The sequence below is a fragment of the Apteryx mantelli genome, chromosome 12, assembly GCF_036417845.1.
Source record: "Apteryx mantelli isolate bAptMan1 chromosome 12, bAptMan1.hap1, whole genome shotgun sequence".
Taxonomy (NCBI): Eukaryota; Metazoa; Chordata; class Aves; order Apterygiformes; family Apterygidae; genus Apteryx; species Apteryx mantelli.
In genome coordinates this window covers 16,623,565-16,646,249 of record NC_089989.1, presented here as the reverse complement: position 1 = coordinate 16,646,249, position 22,685 = coordinate 16,623,565, and the positions used below count along the sequence as shown (strand labels likewise).

At 44.9% G+C, this 22,685-nt stretch overlaps 1 protein-coding gene across 9 annotated transcripts in view; it reads right to left on the bottom strand.

Moving 5' to 3' along the window:
• SLC6A6 (solute carrier family 6 member 6) overlaps window positions 1-22,685 on the bottom strand; it is a 236,526-nt gene that overhangs the window by 51,867 nt on the left and 161,974 nt on the right. For 4 of the 9 annotated variants that reach the window (XM_067303344.1, XM_067303345.1, XM_067303343.1 and 1 more), the window contains one exon: window positions 2,005-2,040. The gene's annotated coding sequence lies outside the window, so the exon portion shown is untranslated. The other 5 variants (XM_067303347.1, XM_067303348.1, XM_067303349.1 and 2 more) reach the window with 5 other exon arrangements.

Here is a 22,685-nt window from a genome sequence, read left to right as displayed (position 1 = left end):
TTTAGACTGTATGTATTGGACTTATGAGGCTCTTGGTAAATTGTTTATGAAATCAAGACCACTAGAGAAAGCTCGTCAAAACTGTATCGCACTAGGCTTCATGCTTTAGTCTACAATTTTGGGACACCATACAGTCACATCTTTAGGATTTGTCTGTTGGATTCTTCTCTATTTGGAGCTTCTTCCTTTAAAGATGGTTTTGTTACGCTATTTCCCATTTAACATCTCTGGGAAGCATGTGAGGCACATGCTTTTCAAGATGTTTGAATTTCCTATATTAGAATGAAATAATAATGAAATACTAATGTTGAAAACTGTAATAATGAAAAGACTTCTAGAATTTTTCCTTCTCTGTTACCTTTTAAAAATGATGATGTACCTTCTCAAAGATACAAACTCTTAAGCTAGTCTCAGCTGGGATTCCAGCTACAAGAAAGGACCCTTCTTTAATCACTTGTGGGGCTTTCTTTTACTTACTACAGGCTTTTCTTTGGAAAGATTGCCCTACGATATCCATAAAACCATCCAAAGAACACTTGTTGTTTAAAGCTATAAAATAAAGTGTCTTACAACGTTTCTGCTAGAGACACAATCAGAATCAAGAGTGTTTTCAACAGATGTTTGACTAGCAATGGGCCTCATGTAAACCCAACTTGTATTTTGCTGCACTCAAAGGGCCTCCAATTCTCCGCCTTTACCTAACCCCACCTCTAACTGAAAATGGAAAATGAAGGGAAGCACAGGGGAAAAGGAACAGCAGAACACGGTTGTCTACAAAACTACCATACAAGCCACAGAAATCATGGTCTACAAAGGCGCCTTGCGCAAGCTGCTTTTATCTAGAAGCTCAACTAACATTCCAGCCCAACAATAGCAAAAAAACATTTGTTACCACAAAGCATTTTGCTACATATTAACCAGCGGTTGCTATGCAAGCATAATGGAGTGCTGAAATTCAGAGATACATGTTATTTTTCCAACAAAATGTTGATTTATGGGAAATCAGCCTGATGTGAGTGCTCGTGGGCTTGCCATGCCACTTGACACAGTACATGCTTCGAAGTTAGGCAAAGCAGGCCCTGCATTGCGAACAATGCAGTCATTTTCCTTGCTAAGCTAATTATGCATTAAGGCAATGACAGTCTTCGTCTATGCAATATTTAATCAAATTTATTTACTAGGAATAAATACCAGAGCCAAACTTACTATACTACTCAGAGTTTTCAAATCAGACATCTGCAAGCAAACCAAGTCACTAGGTGATGTGGAAGAACTCTTGTAAAAACTCTTGTACTTTTATGACATGCAGCTTTCCTTGTCCCATGAAGAATACTGTACCAGACTCACCTAGACTGAGCATTTAGTCTGGAGCCAAATGCTTTCAAAAAACATTTGCAACAGTATTCACCAATGGATGGCTGCATTTACTCTTATTTTAATGGGTATCATCAGAGGTTATAGAAAAGACCTGGAACACCTATATGCTATTTGAGGCCAAATATGCATATATACACTCTCTCTCGCGCACCCATATACATGCACACACAAGTATACATGCACGCAAACAAATGACTCTATGGGCAGAACTTGGATTTTGTAGAATCCAAGATAGAGAAGCTTGTTCTTGTGATAGGATTTGGGAATTAGGGACTCTGGAGTTCTGAAATGAGTGCTAACTCATATTTTTTCTTTATCTTGGGCAAACCACTTCAATATTATGCCTCCACAGAACTCACAAACCTACTTTAAGGGCATGCTGCTTAAACGGCTGTAAAGCGCTTTACAATGGTTCCTAAATTCTAGAGTGACGTGCACAGAAGAACTGCACAGATAGATAGATTTAAGATAACAGTTGCTGAGTATTATTATTATACAACTACAGCCTATTTTTACATGCTCTATACTTGGTTTCTATGAACAGATGGTAAGTGTTCAGTATTTGAAAGTTCTAATCGTCTTTATAACCCTTTTGTAATTTCATAAACAAGCATAAATAACACTTACATGAAGAAGAGTGTCTTCTGAATGGTTTTTCTCTTCCTGTTTGAAAAAAAGAGAAAAAGAAAAAGCAAAAAAATATTTTAAGAAAAAAAATGGGTCTAGCAAGATAAATTAGGCATGTTTTAACATTATCATGCATAGTGTTTTCTGAGTTTCATCTGAATGAGCTTAAGTTTTTGAAGAACACGAGGATGCTGAATGTAGTAACAATGCAATAATAAGATACTATGTAAAACAGAAATGTTGACTACATCTGTCTCATGAGCAAGGAAATTACACTGTAGCAGTGAAATAAAATGCAAATGCTACATGATCTGAAGCAAAAAAGGAAGAACTTTTAATTACCTTCCAACTCACTGATAGCCCTGTGGCTCTGCGTATGGACTTTCTCCTGCTCCTCTACCTCTGGCTAGCCTACCTACAGCAACACCCGAAAGCAGGGCACTCCTTCTGCATTTTGGCACAGTGTAACTGTTTTTTCTACTCCAGTACTCAAGCAGCGATGGCATTCAAAGCCGTGTCCTGCAACTATGGCAAATGATGGTGTTCTTCCAGGCTGCGACCATTCTGGGCAACGGAGAACCCACAACAGGAAACCCTGTAACTGCTAAAATGAACAAGCCTCCCTTACAGCACATGCTTTTAACGGCCACCCTCCTGCTGCCTCCTGCAACCCGCCCGCCTTGCATCTAAAGCCCAGGGCTCACGTGCAGAACACGGGTTTGAACCGCGCTCCCCTTTCACCGGCATAGCCGGTGGGTTTTGTGAATGCCCGTGGAGCAGTTTTGGGTTAGCACGGACCTCCCTTTTGCTTGTGTAAATCTAGACAAGCTAAAACACAGAGAAAAAGAAACTGATATAAACCCAGCAGATGCTATAGGGCAGCAGTCACGGTTACTTTGCTGTTTCCAGAATCACAGATTGGTAGCATGGCAGCCCTTCCCATGGCAACCAGCTTGGGAAAAGAAGGACGATTGCGTTTTCACGTTTTAACTTCTCTACCAGATTATTTTATATCACTTTTAGCTCCTCAATAAGCAATTTAAAGAGCACTGCTTAGAGTTTATATGCCTTGGGATGATACTCAGCTAGCACAAATCAATTAAATCCATGGCACTACAACAGCTGAGGATTCAAGTAAATATGCATTTATGGGGGAAGTTCAACAAATGTTAAATCACTGAAGTTTCCTTTGCAAGCTTTTCTTCCAAACGCCAAGGACTCATTCCTGCAAGCAGTCCACTCAGAGAAGTGGCATTAGAATAAACCAGATCAGAGCCAGGATCTGCAAAACCCTGATTCACTCTGGTCACATATGTGAGGATAATAATGAGAAGTCAAAGGCACTAATCCTAGCAGGTAGTCTATTCAAAGTTGCCCTTCTTAAATGATCCACAAATTATTAGTGTGATCGATCAAATAAGCATCACTTGTATAAGGCTTTAACTACCACAGCTTTCACATTTGTTTTTATGTGCTGTAATGTAGTTAAGCTTAAAAGAAACAAATCAGCGTAATCTTTTTTGAGTCATTTGCCAACATGATTAAATGCCCAAACAGGGCGCTGTTGCAGAGAGACTTGCCTTACTGGAGCAACTGGGGTTTCATATCAAAACTGAGGGGCACTGGCAGAGTTAGAAGGGACACAATTAAAATAATTGCTGCTGAGTCTTAGGGTGCATTGATGAAAATCCTGGGAGCATCACTACCCATGAAACATGGAAACCTGCTGAAAGAGCTGTGCCTGCGAGTCCTTGGAAACACCCAGCCACCCGGACTTGGCTAGAAGCCACTGAGATGTAGCTCAATCTTGGTTATGCAGAGTATTGATTTAAGGGAAAACTCATTGAAATATTTGCAACATTTAGCTTTGAGACAAGTTCCTCCCCAGGGCTTTCCAAACATAACTGCACTCGGGCACGGAAGGTTTCACAAGCACCGTGCAGAAGGAGTAAGCCAATCTAAAGTGTCTTCATATTTTTCCACAGCAATTTTGCACCTCTTCTCATACATAATTTCAAACACACTGAAGACTCTTGCCACAGCCCAAACATTTCACCTCTGCCATTTAAGAAACCTCAAGGCAACCTCCCCCAGTAAGCTATAAACTGGTGACTGCCAACAGAGTAATACACCAGATTTTGCTCCTATTTACACCAGAGTAAAATAAAAGAAAAAATGGTAGCATTTGAAGTACTTCAGACTTGTAGTAGATTCTGGAACCAAGTCCCTAAAACCAAGAAACCCAGGTTATTTGACCTAGCACCTCCAAGCACGCAACCATCTTCTTCCTGCCTCCAAATACCCCAGTGCCATCTGCAATCTCCTGCTTTTTACATGGCATCACAGAAAATTATCCAGCGCTTGCGAAAGATAAAAGGGGCTTTCAAGAGCCCTAACAGTGCACGTTACAAGATGCAGGTTAATAAATGACAGCGAGAAGCAGTCTTTGGCCTCTTGGCCCGTAGGCGCGCGCTCGCAGGTGGTGCTTTTGTGCCCTTTCCCACAGGTGGCCTGGCCAGAGGACCCACGGGAGAGGGAAAGGTGCCTGTCGCCCTCCAGTGGGTGCAGCCTCAACGCAGCCCAACCCATGAGAAAGGTGGGAAGGGGAAGGAAAAGAGAAGGTGAGACATAGGCAAATAAAGAGAAGAAGAAAATGCAAAGCAGACACAAGGGAGCGAGAGTTAAAGAGGAAATACAAAAGATGCTATCTCTGGAAGTGTCAAAAATACTATCTGAGGTTTCCAGTGTCAGTCTAAGCATGAAGACGGGCTCCTGCCAGACTCATACTTCAACCTCAGTTTACTCCCTCTTATTATGGCAAGTGACATTGTTACAGGGTTAGCTAGCTAGTTTTCTTACAAACATATAAAAAAACCCCAATTGCCCTCTGCCCAATCACAACACTGTACTTCTGGTGACAACCTTCAGGGAAATCTTTCCATAATACTCATGCAGAGGTAGACAATGCCAAAAAGCAGTCAGTTCGCTCGAATCCAGATCTAGAAGTAAACACCCATCTGTCAAAACCAGCAAGGTTTTGAGCAAAGCTTCATCCCTCACAATTCCACAATACTGGGTCGTAACAGGCTGATTTACTCACAAAGCCAAAGCCATAAAACCTAAACCGGCAGCAACTGTCATCCAAGCACCAGATTACCCAGACGATTACATGTCTCGTGAACACGGCTGCCTCACTTTTTTTGCTAGTCCAAAACTTGAAACATTTTGACATGCAAACAAAAAAATACTGCAGTTACCAAAATAGCACTATAAACATAACCAGTTCCTCTCGGAACATTTTCTTAATGCCTTTCCCAATACGGTTAAAAAAATGGGAACTAACCAAAACCTCCATCTTTACACCTTGGCACAAACCGTGCTGAAATATGTGTGTGATTGTATTTCATAGTTTTTATCTGGTTCTTCTCTCACTACTTTTTTTAATCAGTGATTTCTTTTAAATGTAGTTTTCATTAAACAGAAGAAATCAGCTTTTACAGTTTATAAATACAAAGTGTTGCCACGCTTAGAGCTGTCTAAAGAAAACACTGCTTGCCCTCCGTTTCATAACTAACACACACTCTGCACATTTCTTCATCTATGTGAACTCAAATAAATTCTCCCATGTTCTTATATGGCAGCCTCGCACGTCCTCCCGCACGCCGGCCCTTACAGTATCAGACGGAGACGGGCATTATCTTAAAGCCAGTGGGTAAGATTTTAATCCAAGTTACCCCGAGATGACCAGCGAATTATTGCTCTTCTGCACCCAGCTGAGACCAGTAACCTGCCCTGCGCAGCCCAGGCATTTTCCTCCAAGTCCCGTCACAACTTTGGCTTCATCTTGCCAAGGAACAACAAAAAAGGGAAGCAAGACAAAAAAGAAAGGCGCAGAAGCGGTAGCACACACCAGGTAGGCCCGCTAGCATCGGATGTAGCACCGCCTGTACCAGCCTCTTAACTTGAGGTTTGCGCACGGCAGCCAGAAAAAATACAGCGGGGAGGCGGGGAGGGAAGGCGAGAGAAAACGGCAAAAATAGACGGGGGGGGAAAGCGTGCTGCCGCGATGCGCTGGAGGGCTGCCAGCAAGTGGCTCAGTGCACGCTGCAAACTGTTATCTCCAAAAAAAAAAAAAAAAAAAAGAAGTTAACGCAAGGTGGTGGTGTGTGTGGGGGGGGGGGAGGCGAAAATAAGCGCCGGGGGAGAAGGAACCGCGCGGTGCGGGGAATGAAAGCCGGGGGGCGGATAGGGAGAAATAAATAAACGGGGGGGCGCCCGGAGCGGGGAGCCCAGCGGCGGCGCGGACAAAGCGAGGGCGCCGCCGCCGCCGCCGCCCCGGCCCGGCTCGGCTCAGCCCGGCTCGGCTCAGCCCGGCTCGGCCCGGCCGCCCTTTGTTCGCCGCCCGCCCGCCGCCGCCGCCGCTGCCGCCCGCCCGCAGGCGCCGGTACCTGCGTCCGCTGCCCGCGGTGCCTGCGCGCCCTGCGCCCGTGCCGCGCGTCCGGCGGAGCGGTGCGGCGCGACTAGCAGCGCCGAGCGGGAGGAAACGGTAATTTATAAGCGCTTTCTTCCTGACCTCTCGTGTCTGTTGTCTAATGAGGGAGCTTTGAGCATCACCCATCCTGCTGAGTGGAAAAACACCGGCACGGCCTCTTCTTTGCTGGGGAGGGGGGAGCCTAAAGGAAGGGGTGTGGGGGAAGGAGGGGCCTCGCCGCAGACGCGGCGGCGGAGCCCGGGCTGGCAGGCGGCCGCGGGGCGGCGGGGAGCGGCGGGCGGCGGCCCCGCGGGGCGGCCCCGGCCCCCCCGGCTCCCCCCGGCTCGGCGCGGCGCTGCCCTGCCCTGCCCCGCAGCGGCGCGGCGTCCGCGGGCCGCCTCCAGCGCGCCGGGATGGCCGGGGCCGGGGCCGGGGAGGGGGCGCCGGCTGCCGGTCTTCAATTATTCTCGCTTTTTTTAATCGCTATTGAAACAAAGAGCGGCCTCCCTTTAAACAAAGCATCCGGCGGTGCCGGAGCTGTCCCCGTGCCCCGGCGGCTGCCCGGCCCCCGGGTTTCCCCCTCCGTGGGCGCCGGCTCCCGTGGGAAGGCGGTGAGGGCTCCGATGGCGGAGCCGGCCCGTGCGGTGTGGTCCAGAAAGGCTTTTGGGGCGTTTGGTCTTGGCAACCAGCTTCTGCTCGAGGAAGCACAAGGAAGTGCGGCCTGGCAGGTGCCGGGGGGACCGCGGGCTCTCGGCGCTTCTCCTCTCCTCCCAGAAGAGCAGTCCCCAGCACCAGCCACCCTGGCTCAGAGCTGGGGAACAAAGTACAGCTCGGGCGACCAGCAGCAGACGTGAACAGGGCGCTGTTTCGCGCCGCGTGTGGTTTGAGCGCGCCGGAGGCTGGGGCTTTTCTCTTGCAGGCGAAGGGGTATATGACTCAAATGTCTCCGCGCTCCCCCTCCCCTCGTCTGCGGTATTTTTGTTAACAAAAGGATACAGCGGCTGATAGAATCGCTGGGCATTTTCATATAACCTCTGCAGGAGATCTAGTAAGATACTGTGTATTGTAAAATATCAGTGTGCTTTGTGGGGGCAGAGTAGCTGAGAAAAGGAGTGTCTGCGCCGCGTGTGTTTTGCAGAAGTCCCTCCGTGCTAGCCTTGTGCACTAGGAACAGCAGAGACTGACCAAAGAAGAGCAAACAGACCGTGCAGCCCTGCTCTCCCCGATACCCCTACCTTCCCACCCCACTCACGAGGACAGTGGTCTCCAGGAGCCACCCCTATGATGCCTGTCACCTGTGTCGAGGTTGCTGCTGGGATCAAATTCCACCACAGCAACCTCCAGGGAAGTCTCCAGCAAAGGCTTTTTCCTTGGCTTCTTCATGCAAGCGTGCAGAGAGCTGCACCCCTTCTGAAAACTCGTCCTTTGCCATACAATATGCCAGGGTAGCACCAGTGCTTTTGCCTGACTCTAACAGGCTCTGCCATTTCCCACTATCCAAGCTGATTTGCAAAGTGAATAGGTCTCTTAAGTGCAAAATAGATACAGGTAGATGATAAAGGCAACTAATTGAAGAGCTATCTCCTCTAAACAGACTGGTTTAAACTAATTACATGATGTAGCGCATGCTGCCACCTACGTGTTGTGATTCAGGTTTCTTGTGCACTGCAGCTTCGCTTTTGTAGGCATCCTCCGCTGAAGGCAGCTATAGCATTTTGTGAGACACAGCTGCCTGCTACACGAGGGACCACAAACACAAGCGGCTGTGGCTGCGCTAGGGAACAAGGCAAAACATTTTGCACCGGTGCAGCCACTTATTCGGTTGCAGTGAGGATGCCTCAGTGTAGATTAGAAACCAGCAGTCACATCGGTGAAACGTAAGTAGCCGCTGGAGCCTCATCTGTGCTCAGGATCCTGCCAGCACAGCTGTATCATTGACAGCAGTGGAATATTTTGCTCAAGTTCTCTAGAGGAATCAAAGCCTGTATTTTCTGTCTCTGGCTCTCTCTTGTTCTGTTGTTTCTCACCATTTAAAAAAAAAAAAAAAAGGTCAGCCACAGAAAGCACATGGTTTCTCTTTGTGTTTGCAAAAAGCCCAAAGCTGTTTTGAAGTCAGAGGCATGTAAACAGTACCTGGAACTAAGCGGGATAATAATAATAATAATTAGTCCTTTTGTGTCATAAATATGTGCATCACTGTCTGTTGTTTCATTATGAGACAGCACAACTTCTGAGAATGTGCCTGCCTAAGGAATGTTTGGGGGGGAAATCTGCCTTCGGTTGCAGCAACGTAAGGCAGCCGTAATTCCTCTGGCTTCACCAGCTCAGTTACATACCTGAATTCAGAAGTTGGAGCCCAAATCACAAAGCATATGCATATGTATAGCATTAAGTATACAAATGGTGCCTTCAATTATATCTTTTCTTGTAGGTCTGGTTTTAATCTCCTATCAGTATTTTTAGTTCTGCAGTTCCATTGATTTCAATGGATTCAGTTCTTATGTGCGCTGGTGCCACTAATAGCAGAATCAAGCCTAGCCCCCGAAACGCTTCTCAAGAAAACATTAACCAAAACTTAAATAAGATAGGCCAAAATCATACCGGTTATAGGAAGGTGTAATTCCAACAGCTTGTCTACCATGTCTAAAATTTATCCAGCAAGAGGCTATACAAAAACAGAATACAATGTTCTTGTGACTGCCTTGCAAATCAGCTGTAGCAGCACATTTTGGCACACTTGTGCACGGCAGTTTGGTAATCACCTTCCTCTGCATTCTGCCTCTTTCCTAGAGGCTATTTTCCCCATTAACAGGCTGATCTGCTTTATGGAAAGGTGTTGGGTGCGGATACAGCATGCACCTTTTGTATCTCTTTAATCCAATAACATAACTCTTTTTTAATCTCCACGTGTGGGTCACAGGGTTTAAAAAAGACACTGGGCCAAATCCCAGGCTTGGCCACAACATGTGGAAATCTACTGAGAAGACAGTAAAGTCAAATGAGATTCTCTGTATTTGCACCCTGTAAAAGAGGTCTCAGAGGGCAGTGATGTGAGTGCCTCATTTTGCAGATGGGTGCACATTAGCACAAATGTGTGGCAGAGTTAGGTCAGTTTTCTATCGGGATAGGTGGATGGATGGAGGGATATCATGTCCTGGTTTAGAGGATCCTCAGCAAATTCTCATTTGTTTTAAATTGAAATGGATTTAATATTTCTTGCTTTTTTTTTCAGGAGAAGAACTTGTTTCTTTTCAATATCTGGCTGCCAAAGGGAACATGTTTACTGGACTCAGGACCAACGTGGGGCAAGAACAATGAGCAGGTCTTGCAGGGACTGAAAAGATTTTACATATAAACATTAAAATAAAAAAGCAAAATGTAACCAGGCACGAAGTCCAGCAGGAATCTAGGAACAAGTGGACAGCACTACATGTAAAAAGGGTATGTAGGCAAGGATGGCAAAAGGATCCTCTGAATAAACTCATCACATGAATGATTCTCTGAATGCAGACTTTGCATACAGCACTATATGGGGGCAGCCTCGGGGGTTCCCCCATATGGCAAAGGACCCTGGACTCAAAAAAGGGTGCCAGATTTTGTGAGGGATTTGCACATCATGCAGTGACTCTGGACTGCAGATTTTAAGCACTACTAAATCGGGGAATAGAATTGTTGCTATTGCTATTACAGACCAGGATATTTCACTAATCCGTGCAATCCACTAAGTTGCTGTAGTTTTAGTCTGTGTTTATTTTAGATGAAATTATGTCCAGGACAGTTAATTTTTCCTAGTTATCCAATCAAATCCTATATAAATAAAAATCGAACAAAAATCAAAACATGACCTGTGTTTTTTTGTACACTCCCCCATCATGTGAACCTGCAGATGATGGAGTAGTGCACTAGTCCAGCAAACAAATAAACAAAAACAATGAAAAGCTACAGCTCTTCTTGAAAATTAGTCCCACTGGCTTTAAATTATATTAACAATGTAATTTTAGTACTAGTGGTGGCCTATTTTGCTTATATTTGAAACTGCCTAGCCATTATGGGATTGCCTCCACTGGTTCTTTTCTTATGTCAAGTAAATGGCATTAACTCGAGGTACTTAACAAGGCTGAAAGGCTGGAACGGACCCTTTCCAAACACCAGGCAAGTTTAGAAATGTCTGTTCTTTTACATGGGCTGATCCCTAAAGCGAGGGGCAAACCTGGAACCAACTAGCCTGGAACCAAAGTGGTCACACTGGCCTTTGGAAGAAGTCAAGTAGCTCCAGTTAAATGGCAGGCAGCTACCTGGAAATAAAAGACTCTCGTGTTTCCAAAGGTTTACATTGTGATTTTCAAGAGCTCCTGAGCAATTTAAAGTCCATGAAAGGAATGCACTATAGAATGAAAAATACAGGTATTATTAAAGAATGTATCCAAACTGAAAGCTAGCCAGTTTCATAAAAACAAGTTAAAAAACAATAACAGGTACTCTGTCTCCTGCTGGATGCTGTATGAACCATATGTTTTGCGTTTTTTAAGTCACTTTTAAAACAACGTTCTTCTGTTTGCTGTTGCTATTGTGAAAAAAAAAAACAGTAAAAACAACTATGCATAAAATGAGGTTAAAGTAATCTAATTTAAAAAATAAACAATGTGTTTTCATCTTTAATTCATATGCAGTCATTTGGGGTCTAACTTGTAAAAAAGACATAAAAATTCAGAAAAGATTTTGAAGGATGACTGTTTCCCTTTAAGATTAATGATAAACATACTTGTGTATTCAAGGGAGAATAGATCCAGTGTTATGTAACAGGATAAAGAAACAAAATCCTTTTTCCTTAAATCAAAATAACCAGTATGTGTGTGGATTTTAGTCAGTCACTGAAAAATCAGGAAACTCATTTTCTTTCACAACGGCATTCTACATGCTAAAAATTGAGCTCTTGTAAGTTTTAAATAGAATCACAACAATTAAAGATGAAAAAGATTTGTCTGTTCTTGACAATTCCTTTGCCAACACAGGATTGTTCCCTGAAGAAAATTCTGAAGTACTTGTTCTGTGCAAAGATCCAAATTTGTACTCATCTTTTTATTTTATGTGGCACCAGTAATTCCAATTTTTAGACTTCCCAGAAAATTCTGTTTTTAAGTCAGTTTACCTAATACTAGAGGCATTGTAACTTACCTCTTTTAATCATTTTTCACCTGAACTAACTAACTACTGAATAACAGCCCTTATCAAATCTTGCAATGCCTGCCTAAATTTGCCACTGAATTTAATGGGACAAGATCAACAGGTAATGTTTTTTTAAATGGTGTCATTGTTCTTTGCTGGCTCAGTCTTATTGAATTTGCAAAAAAACACAAAAGAAAATAATTTTCTACCACATAACCTGCATTTTCCACTTCTGTATTTTACCACAGCACTCATACCAGAAGTTCTGCATCAGAATTTGATATATAAAGTTCCTCTTTATCACATGAATTCAATTTTCCAAAAGAAGCCAAAGAATGCTATTAATAACCAAGATACAAGCCCTGGAAAGGCTAAGTCTCTGAACGTACTTGCTGCAAAAAAAAGTCATCTTGTTGGATCTAATTCCGGAGTCATTATTTTACACAATGAGGAGCAGTCAGGCAGCGATTTGCATAGAAAGGGACTGCTGAGTTAAGGTGCTATTCACTCTTGCATGAAAGAAGCACGCAGGTGCTTCTCTGAGCTGCTTACAGCTTTGTCCGCAGCCAAAGTAAATCATGCTTATATCGGCGTGGCCTTGCACATGTCCACGCTCGAAGTTTTGAGTCCTGACAGTAAAGCCTTGAATCCAGGCAGCTGAAGCGAAACCAGCTCCCCCAGTGGAGCGAGTCCTCTATTAGCGCAGTAGCACAAGGTTTGCTTGAAGATGGTGCTGTTTGGCTTATAACAGAAATAAGAGGGCTGCGGTGTTCCTGTCCTCCCAAGAGTGACTGAGCCGGCCAATCTACTTCCCCCTGCCTTGCCCAGCAGTGCTGCAGCCGTGTGCCCAGCTGTCTTGTCCCCCCTCGAATGTCCCACAATGGTCAGAAAATGCCTCTCTCCCTGCTCTGCCCATCAAGCTCCTGCTAAATATTACGCTGCTGCATGGCTGGCTTGGAAATGTCCTCGGCCTCGCGAGCACACCAGTTCCTGCAGAGCTGAGATGGTTGTACAGGTGCTGCAAAGGCCGTATGAGAGCTGGGAAACGGTCGGAAGAAGTAAGAGTGGTAGGTGATGGGGAAGGAGTTGTGGCAGATCTTCTGGACGCAGTAAAAGCTCAGCACAGTGTGAGGCTGCCTTGCCCAACTGCTTCCATTGCCATGTGGAGCTGGGCACCAAGCTGGGCACGGTGGGCCTGGCCACATCCCAGGTGACAGCAGACATGTCAGTGGAAAACAGTCCAGAAATTTATGGTGGTGAGCTCACTAATGCAGACACCGCTGGAGCCCTCTCACCTTATGTGACTGGTCCGGACAAGCCAATGGATTAAACCCTCTGAGGAGGAAGAAGAATGATCACTCAGGAGTATTCATACATGCTCATATTTCTTTTTACTTGTTTATGGGTCCCTCTGCTCCCTTCCCTCTCAAAGGGATGGTGAAACACTTATGAATAGTGTATAAAAAATGATTTTAAAGTGCCTAGTTTATTCTGACAAATTACACTGGCAGTTGTAGGCAAACACTAAGAGAACGTACTCTAAGAAACAAAACCATTCCCAAATGCATGCTTTACTAGTTCAGACAGATACGATTTCTAGCTAGGTGAATTAACGCACTGCAAGCAGAGAAAGCCAGAATCAGATGCTTGAGAAGCCAGAAAAAAATCCAGGGAACATTTAGAATAAACCCTGCAAGCTATCCCGTAACTGCTCATTCAGTTACATGATTTTAATTAACAAAACTGGAAAGCAAGCATGTAATATAAACTTAACAAACACAGCACTTTGGTTTTCCAGGCTATCAGTCCAAATGCAAAACAAATTGCTTGCATCTGGTGGAAGAAGCAGAGGAGAGCGAGTCTGCTGAGGGAGCTTCTCTTTTAACTGCCCTGCAGGCCAGCGTAACAGCATCCACGTATGGCGTTTCAGAGCTCCCGTGTAGCCGTTCCCGCTGTCCTTTGGCACCGCCTGGGCACACACGCTCTAAGCATTGCCCACATGCTCCAAGGAGGATGCCTCTGCTTTCACCTTTGCAGGAGCGTGTTGCTCCCTACGGGCAGCAATGTCACTGCGGAGAGGCCAGCAGCCTTATAAGCTTGGGTGACCTTGAGCCTTCCTAAGCAGTTACCTTTTCTGGGCCTTTGGCATGCTCTCAAGTGATCATTCAGCCAAAATCTCCACTGCCTAAAATAAATTCAGCAATATTCGCTGCGGTATCCCTGCACTTCTCTTTCAGGATACCTGACTCCATCTCCCAACCTGGGCAGAGAGAGGCTTTGAAAAGTTTACCCATGTCCTCCCCAGGCAGAAAGCTCCTGAACTGGCCCGAAGCCAGCGCGACTCACTTCGTGTTGTTATTAGGAAGGGCAACGTTTTAGGGAGCTTTCTTGCGTGTTCCTATATGCTAACGGGGTGTGTGTCTGCCTTGTTTAGAAGCCGCCTTGACAACGGTATTTTTATGAGATGCTTCTTCCCCACCTACTGAAAGACTGACCCATTTAGGAAGAAGAGGAGCTAGAGCGTGGATGACTCGTCCTCTGACCTTTTTTGAGCTTTTTTGAGCGGGGCCTGCAGGAGAAGGGACGGGAAGTGAGGACAGACCGGGAGGCAGGCACCCTGGGGAGCCACACGAGCTAGCAAGTGCAAATGCTAAGGAGAAATGCCCAAAGACCCCTACACTAGCAGCCTCACCCTGCCTGCAGGACTCCTTCAGCCACCCTTGGGCTCAGGTTTTCAGAGTGCAGCCCGGCCCTCCAGCCCTCTTATCCCCGCAGCTCTTACGTCAAACGCAATGCAGAACGGCAATGACAGGAGTATTTGCCTCCCCGAGATCCAGCCTACACCCGAGACCACACCGGGATCCTTTCAGTCTGGCAAGTGCACATTCAACTCGCACTGCACAGCTAACATGCATGTTTTTCCCTGCCAGGTACCTACTTACTTGTCCCATGAACCAGGAAAGCAAAGTGTCCGGCTGAGGCGAGTGCAAGGCCAGGTCCCAGCGCCGCAGAGCTGGGACTGCAGCCGCGGCGGTGGCATGTGCCAGTCAGAGCTGAACGTACCCACGCGCAGTGCGGCAGAGTGCCTTAAATGAGTATTCGAGAAACATCAGTAACTTTCTCGCCCCGCTTGCCGCCTGTGCCAGCCAGCCACCCACGCTCCCACAAGTGTGGGAAAGCACCCGTTGCTCTCGCAGCGCGCCGAGGCCGGGGAAGGCGGTGTCCGGACAGGCATGCCGCCGGTCGCCTCGTCTCGGTTCGGGGAGCACTAACTTCAGCACGTGCACGCAAATGCCTGCAGTATATCCTGCATGCTGCTTGGAGTCGCAGTCTGCACGCTATACCCCTAACGCACCCGCGTAGCGAGGGTACCTACCGGAGACCTGTCTGCAGGCATTGCCGAGTGGCTGGGGCTGCAAGCTGGGGCTGCGGCCTTGCAGCGAGCGCCTGCTACCTGGCTCTCCCAGCCAGAGCAATCCTGCTTTGTTGTTTCTACATGGACGTGGAGAAGGGAGGGGGGGAAATGAGCTCAGCCTGAAGCTCTAGAAATACAGATTTCCACCTCTAAAACTCTCTGGCCAATGCTGGTCTGCTCGGATTTGTATCAAAGACCAATCCTACCACTTGACGATGGTTAAACGGGCAACAAAGGGTTAATATTTTGCGTGCAGTTGGTCACTGGATGCCTGTAGCACCGGGCAATTTTTTCTTACTATCTGAGTCAGCCAAAGACCTAGAGCTTTATTTTTATGCTTGCATGTTTGCCTGTCGGGCTAGTTAAATTCACAGAGGGAAGTGTGAAAACTTGACCCCAAGCTCCCACATTTCCTTGGGAAGGGCCAAACGCATCCCAGTGCCCTGTTGCGCAGCGGAGGCGGATTTGGGAATACCTCGGCCAAGCACAAGGACGCCCTCAGCCCGCACGGCCCCCCCAGAGCGAGTGCTGTAGGGAGGGACCTCCTCGCCACGACCCAAGCCCCGGAGCGCCTTGGCGCTGCTTGGGGAGCTGGCAGAAGAGCTGCGCGTCCCGTGGTGCGTTGTGACAGCGGCCAGGCGTCCTCTGGAGCAGTGAGGCCCCGGGATTGCCTGCTGACAGAGCCGCATAAATCACGGGGCAGACCTCCACAGTGCAGGGTGTGGTGGAGCCCTGGGAGGCTTTCCAACCGATTCCCCGGAGGTCCTGCAAAGCCCTGGGGAGGGGGCACAGCTTTTATGGACACCCATCAGCTGGCTAGGTGTCAGGGGCACAAATATCACGGGGTGCAGCGGCCACTGCCACATGCCCACTCCACCTGGCTTAAACTCAGTTTACCCTCAAGGTGAATTCATGCCAGCCCTGGAGCTCCTGGCAACTTTGCTGCATGAATTTCTGTTCACTTACGGGAGACAAAGCTCCCAGTTCTCCCAGTAAGGTGCAGATTTGAATCCAGGTCATATTTCTGCTGTCCTCCACCAGCATCACAGCTGTTTGCTCCAAACATGATGATATTTTTAAAAGAGCAAAAGCATGAATTATTTCAAACTTGCCTCAGGATGAAATTGCAAGGGTACTGTGGAGAATGTGTTTCCACAACAAAACAGGAGCTCTTCCCACTGACTTGTTCTTTTTACTTTCATGAATGCCAGAAAAGTGACTGGCATTTTTTAAATGTCAGCATGTACCTGGAATGGGAATTTGTTTCCATTAAATCCTTTGGAAGCTATTGTTGTTGTTGTTGTTTGATGCAACCGAAAGTTCAGTTTGGCAATTTTTATTAGACCTTGCTTTTAGGTATAGGCAATTAGCTTAACAAAATACCAGATAGGATCTTCGCTGTGTTTGCAATGCCTGTTGCTCAGATCCTTACCTGGTGGGAAATGGCTTTGGAAGAGCACAACCACATCGTTGTAGCTGTTTACATCACATTTCTGATGGAGCTCCACCCTGCTTTCTCCATTTGTACTTTGTTTTCTATGAATAAAGGTCATGGCATTGGCATCACAAAAAATATTGTTGCTGTAGAAGGAATTCAGCTGTCCCCTCTGGGTTATAAAATGAATCACATGACAGGACAGAGTAATGCACTTAAACTTGGGCAGGGAAGAAATCAGAGCTGTAAGAGAAGCAAAAGCCCAACGTGGCTCTTCCCAGACCTCTAGCATCTCACAAGTCACCTGTCTCCATCCCTGTGCTGGACTGCTGCGTACTGCATAATCTCTAACATTTTGCACAATCTAGTTTTCAAGGTGCTCCCGCTGTCAGCAGGGGTCCGTTCTGGGTGCCTGTAGGAGGCTCTTTCCCAGCCGAATGGATCACACTGTGGGAAATTCTTTTCTGATAGTCAAAGGGCATTTTCTCTTCATTGATGCCATCCAATTAGCTCAACACCTTGCTACAACAGTTGCTGGGTCAGGGGACATGGCTACAAGACAGCTGTCCATACTTTAGCCTGCTATACAAAAAATGCGTTATGTAGAGGGAACCTCTGTGCCAGGAACTAGTTTAAGTCACTGGTTTGTTCAGGATTCTAGCCTGGTTATATCCCAGCTACCTAACACAGGTTTTTGGCCATGTTGTGTCTGGATCGGGGATAAATGTATTGTAATTACATCCCTCAGCTCAGCTATAGATTTAAGGTAAATGAGACCTTTCTCATGCTTCTGTATAAAAGTCTACACTGACCTTAGTGTTTGTGCTGCCGTCAAAAATAACACTTGTTACACTTTTGGCTCAAAAGCCATTTTTATGGCTTCTAATCTGTCATTATGGGTGAGTCCCTCGAGGCTCTGTTGTCTTCTACTCCTTTCAGTTTGCCAATACTTTCTAGTAAGGTAATATTTTAACTAGCTGCAATATTCCAGGAGTAACTTCATTACCACTACTTGCAGAGACATGGCCACAAACTCATGGTCCATGTTTTTATGAGTCTCTCGGCATAAACCAAACTCTGAACGTTTCTGAAACTATGAAGGGAAACCAACAGACGTTGCGGTACTATCGTTACAGCCAAGGCAACAGAACAGCAAGTGAAGCAAAAGCTGTACATCAAAAGCACTGGGAATACTTTTCTTGAGGAACACTGCTCAAGAAATCCCCTGTCTGCAGAATTCAGAAGGAAGTGTATTGGAAAAGAAACTCCAGGTTAAGCAAATCTTGAACTTTCCTTCCCGGTATTACACCAGTACAATTGAGTAGCAAATCAAATTCTACAGAAATGGCCAGGGATTTTATTAGTAAACAGACCAGATGTGAATTCTTTGTTCAATTTTTTTCTCAACTAAAGTCTCATTAATGGCAGAGGAAGATTAATGCTCTGAATAATAATGGATAGTAGTCTTTATACAGTATTTTAGCTTAACCCCTAGGAATAGTACTTTAAGGAATGTAGATCTTCCTCGCTGCAAAGCCCTCAGCATTCATGTGACAATAACCAGTAGACAGATAAAATAGAAGCAACTAATAAAATATTTCATCATTATAAAAATTTCCAACACTGGAAGATTTTGCAAATCACCCAACAAGTTTTGTAAGTCCTCTGGCATTTGAGTATTTGTTAGGGATAGCCTAATGAAAGCTAAATGAACTGTGAATACAAGTATAAGGTTTAAAACAATGTTACACAGGCATTTTTAAGTGTCCACAGAAATAGCACTGTTAAGAGCATTGTTCAAATTTAAATAAAATTGTTTCTTTTCCTTACAAAGCAGTCTCCTTTTCTAGCAATGCGTATCAATAGAATAAAAGTTGTCTCAAAAATTAAGAAATTGTTAAATATAAGACCATTACACTCCTCTTTTCCCTTAGCATTGACTAAGAAGTGGTTGAAGTCAGATCCCCATTTAAGGTTTCCACACCTCTTGGTTCTTTGCATTGTATTTCCTCCATGAAATTTCATAACTTCAACTAACTTTGTTGGCCTGTGAGGCCTACAAAGCACACCTATGCTCTATAGGAAGTGGCTTTAATGTTGCTCTAGCAACCTTAAATCAGTACTGAGTAAGCAGAGGTGCTGCTCAGCAGAGAAATAACACCAAACTGTTGTCTGTATGTCCTCATAATGGTTACGAATGAAGACAACAGTTAGGATGATCCAGCCAAATACTCTTCAGGCAAAGTTCTGCAGTTCTACTCTTCCCCTAAGTTTTAATTTGAGAAAATTTCTAGTGCCAGTGCTGCTTGTTGCAGTGCACTCTTAGTGTTGGGGGAACCTTTCTTTCCTTTGCTCCTAGTGTTCCCAGAAGTGAACTAATGGTGGATACCACATCCTCTGTGAATCTGCGGTAATGTAAAGAGAGAAGAATCTCACTCAGTGAAGAATCCAGGTCCTCCTTTAGTCTACTCCAGAGGTGGCTGCATTTTGGGAGGAAGAAATTAATCTTACTTTTTTTTTTTTTAGGTTTTAACATGATGCTCCCTTAATTCACTTCTGTAAAGCATTTGGGGATCATCTGATGAAAAGTCCTAAAGAAACACAAAGTATCACTGCTGCTGGGGTTGCAAAAATAAGGTGCCAGCTCAGAGAAGAGAAGTGTGCTCACAACAAAGAGAATTTGGACACAAATACAAATCATGGCATTGCGTGCTGACAAACACTTCATCTGCCTGCTGGTGTTTAAATTTTTCAAATACACACAGACTATTATTGAGGACCTTAGGTACCATTGTTTGCCACTGAGCCAAATCTATTTAATCTCTCTTCATAACTAGTCCCTACTGCCCCTCAGCTATTTTGCTGTTGTTGTTGTTGTTGTTGTCATTCATCTTCAAATCTTTTTCAGTCTGCAAGCATCTTTCTGGTACCAGAACTGAACAGAGTATTTCAGGCAGTCATCTAAGGGCTAGTCTAAAATGCACTTCTTTATCACTTTTATATAGTTTGTCCCATATCCTTTTGATTTCAGACCTTGCTTTGGGTCTACACAAGAAAGGTCTTGCCATCTTTGCTTGGGTCTGAGGATTTTTTTTCCCTTGGCTTTGATTTTTTCCAGTTTTCTGGATGGATTTTACACAGTTTGCCACCACAGCTCTAGTTGACAATAAAAAAAGGTATGGAACTCCTCCAAAGTACGTGTTTGCAAGGAGTGCTATGCCAGGAACATCATTACTGGAGTAACTAATCCAGAACTGATGCCATAACTTTTACATGTACTAGGGGCACTGAAACCCATGCTGAAATACTTGGCAAGACTGCCCTTAAATTAGGATATATTCTACTGATATTGGCTACAATCGACCACAACATTCCTCGGTTTTGAGGTAATATTTCTGAAGGGGAATGGTTTGAGATGCCAGTTTTTGTCATGTGTTTTCCTGTCTCACCGTATCTCCAAACCCAGCTAATCTGATGCTATCCAACTGTCCTAATGAGCTGCATCTACTTCTAGACTGAAGTGTTGACAGCTGCCTGTCCTATTGCCAACAAAAACTTCTGAGACAACTATATCTCATCCCTGCAGCTACGCAAATTGCTTAGTTTCCAGCCCAAATATGAGATATAACGATACTTCTTTTCATTGATCCAGGTCTAAAAAAAGGTGTGTCAAGAATGTACTCAATCATTTCCTCACATGCAGCTTAATCCCTCAGCTGGAAATGAGGTTTCTGTCTACTGGCTACAGAGGAGAAAACAAGTGCTCATGAAATCCCTTACAGCATAGGTACAACCACGTGGGCTAAGGTCAGTGAGAAGGACATGTTTCTCCAATTAATGTTGGCATATGTTTACTTATATTTTTATACACTGGTAGTCCTTCCATTTGCTGCTCTTGGATTCAAAGTGTACAGCAAGAGCTTCACCTTATTTTTATTCAGGTAGTATTTATTGTCTTTAAATCTGCACCACAGACGTTCTAGCCCATCTCCTGTGCACAAACTGCGCTTTGTTCCCTAAAAATCAGGTGCACCGAGATGAACATGAAGGCCCTGTAGCCATTCCTGCCCCTGGGCTGCCCGGCTGGCATGCCGAAACGGGGTAATAGGTGAGCAGATAAGCCTAAGCTCCAGACAATCTTTAAAAACCAGCCACAGCCTTCTAGAGAGAAAGCTACTGAAAACAGAGACTGAATTTGCAGGATATATTTCATCACGGGTGACTTCAGCGCCCACTGGAGCAGTATACAACAATCCCCAGACAAACACAGAGAAGAGAGAGACATAAACTCTGATCCTGGTCCAAGAGTGGTCAGAATAAATACAAGAAACACATCCATTCAGAGCTGCTCAGGACAACTCTTCTCCAGACAGAAATAAGACTTTCTCCTGTCAAAAGAAAAACCCATGTCTACCTCTGCCCTTCATAACTTTTATAGTTTCCCAAATTCCAGGAATCATGGTAAACACTACCAAACCAGGAGCCAAGGAGTAGAAAAGATTAGGGGAAGCACATCTAGTACTCGCAGACTACTGTAGCAGCACAGGTCACCGGTGTGCTCTCTCCCACGCCAGTCCTTCCAACACTGTTTTCACAGCTGAAGGTAGAACCCATTTCTTCAATTTAGCTTTTCCTCAATAAGTTCCTCACACACATACAAGCCTGAAAACTCAAGACTCTATTAAAACCAGGCTGGGAAGGAAGAAAGAGAGAGTTTGTTATTGCTCTAGGGTTTTTCTTTTTTTTTTTTTCTAATTCTTGGGATGTGCTCAAACACTACGATGGTGGAGACCATATAAGTAGCTAGATTAGAGCAACAGACATAACAGTGGTATTGGATACAGAAATAGCAGCCATTGCCAGTTCCATGGAAAGAGAGGACAAATGAATAAACAGCTATCATAACATCTGAAACCACCAGGCTTGGAAAAGCCTCTTTATTTTAGGAATAATCTACTAAAAGATGGCAAGACTAGATCTTACCAACTTGGACTTTTTCTCAGGAGTATCACTGTCACTGAGGAAGAAAGGGATGTTTGAGGATGGATAAGCCCAGGAAGCTTCTATGCCATCATCTTTTAGTTACTAAGCTCTAGAGACAAATAGAGGGTTTTGTTTGTTCAGTAGGGCTTATTTTTGTTTTTATTTTAAATCTGTATCTTTTCCTAAGCACTTTTACCAGATGTTTTTCAGGCTGAAAAATTGCATACAGTTCCAGGATGATGTACAAATTGAATGCAAAGGCAAGCAAGAAATCCAAATAGATCTGTCCCTTGGCATCTCTTGAGTACAAGGTGGTCTCACCTCTACAGGACCTTCTCCCCTATTTGCAGATCTAAGACACCATCAAGAATAAAGCAAGGAGGAATCTGTAGAGAAAGGGTCTCTGAATGTCAGTGCACTGTCTGAATGTCAGTGCACCTATACTATGAGTTCTATCCCAGCCTACGTGTCTGGGAAAGTATTTTCAATGTTTGGTGTTTAGGAAGGTGTTTTTGAACACACAGACTGTGCTATTCTGGGGGTGAGGGGAAAGTGCTTCTTTAGGATTATTGAAAACTTACTAAATTAGAAGCTTTCTGTGTTTCTTCACAGTTGGAGACCAGTCACTACAACACACTTAGAAAAGCTGAAGGTTGAAGGAAGAAAAATTCTCCAGTTTGGCAGGCAGTCCCTTACATTGTGGCTGCTGTATGCAAAATACTTCTGGGTTCTGTGAAGTTCAAGATATTGAACATCTGTGGCTATCTCAGCAATATTTTGAGCTTTACATTGAGCTGAGTTCTCAAATCCTGGAAGGTGGCATTGGAAGGCCAATCCCTTGGGACATCCTTGGTGTCAATTTCTTTGAGGATACCTGAGTAGACTATGGAAAGGGATCATATAACATGTCACAGGCAGGTGCCATTTACTTTCTACAGGGCACCAAGAAGACCATCTCTTATAATCCTGTGCACAAATTTGATCTTCACAGCAAAAAAAAAGTGCTAAAAAATAAAACCCAGCAATGCAGTTTTAAGAGGCTTGACACACTGTTTCAGAAGGAGATGCCTAAAAGACACATCAAGGGTCAAACGCCGGTATCACGAAAATCAGCAAGAAAATCTCCTAGTGATTGCATTGGGACTGTATCCATACAGTTTGTCCAGACAAAGACAGTATAAACATGAGAGGCTCAATTGTCCCTGAGCTAA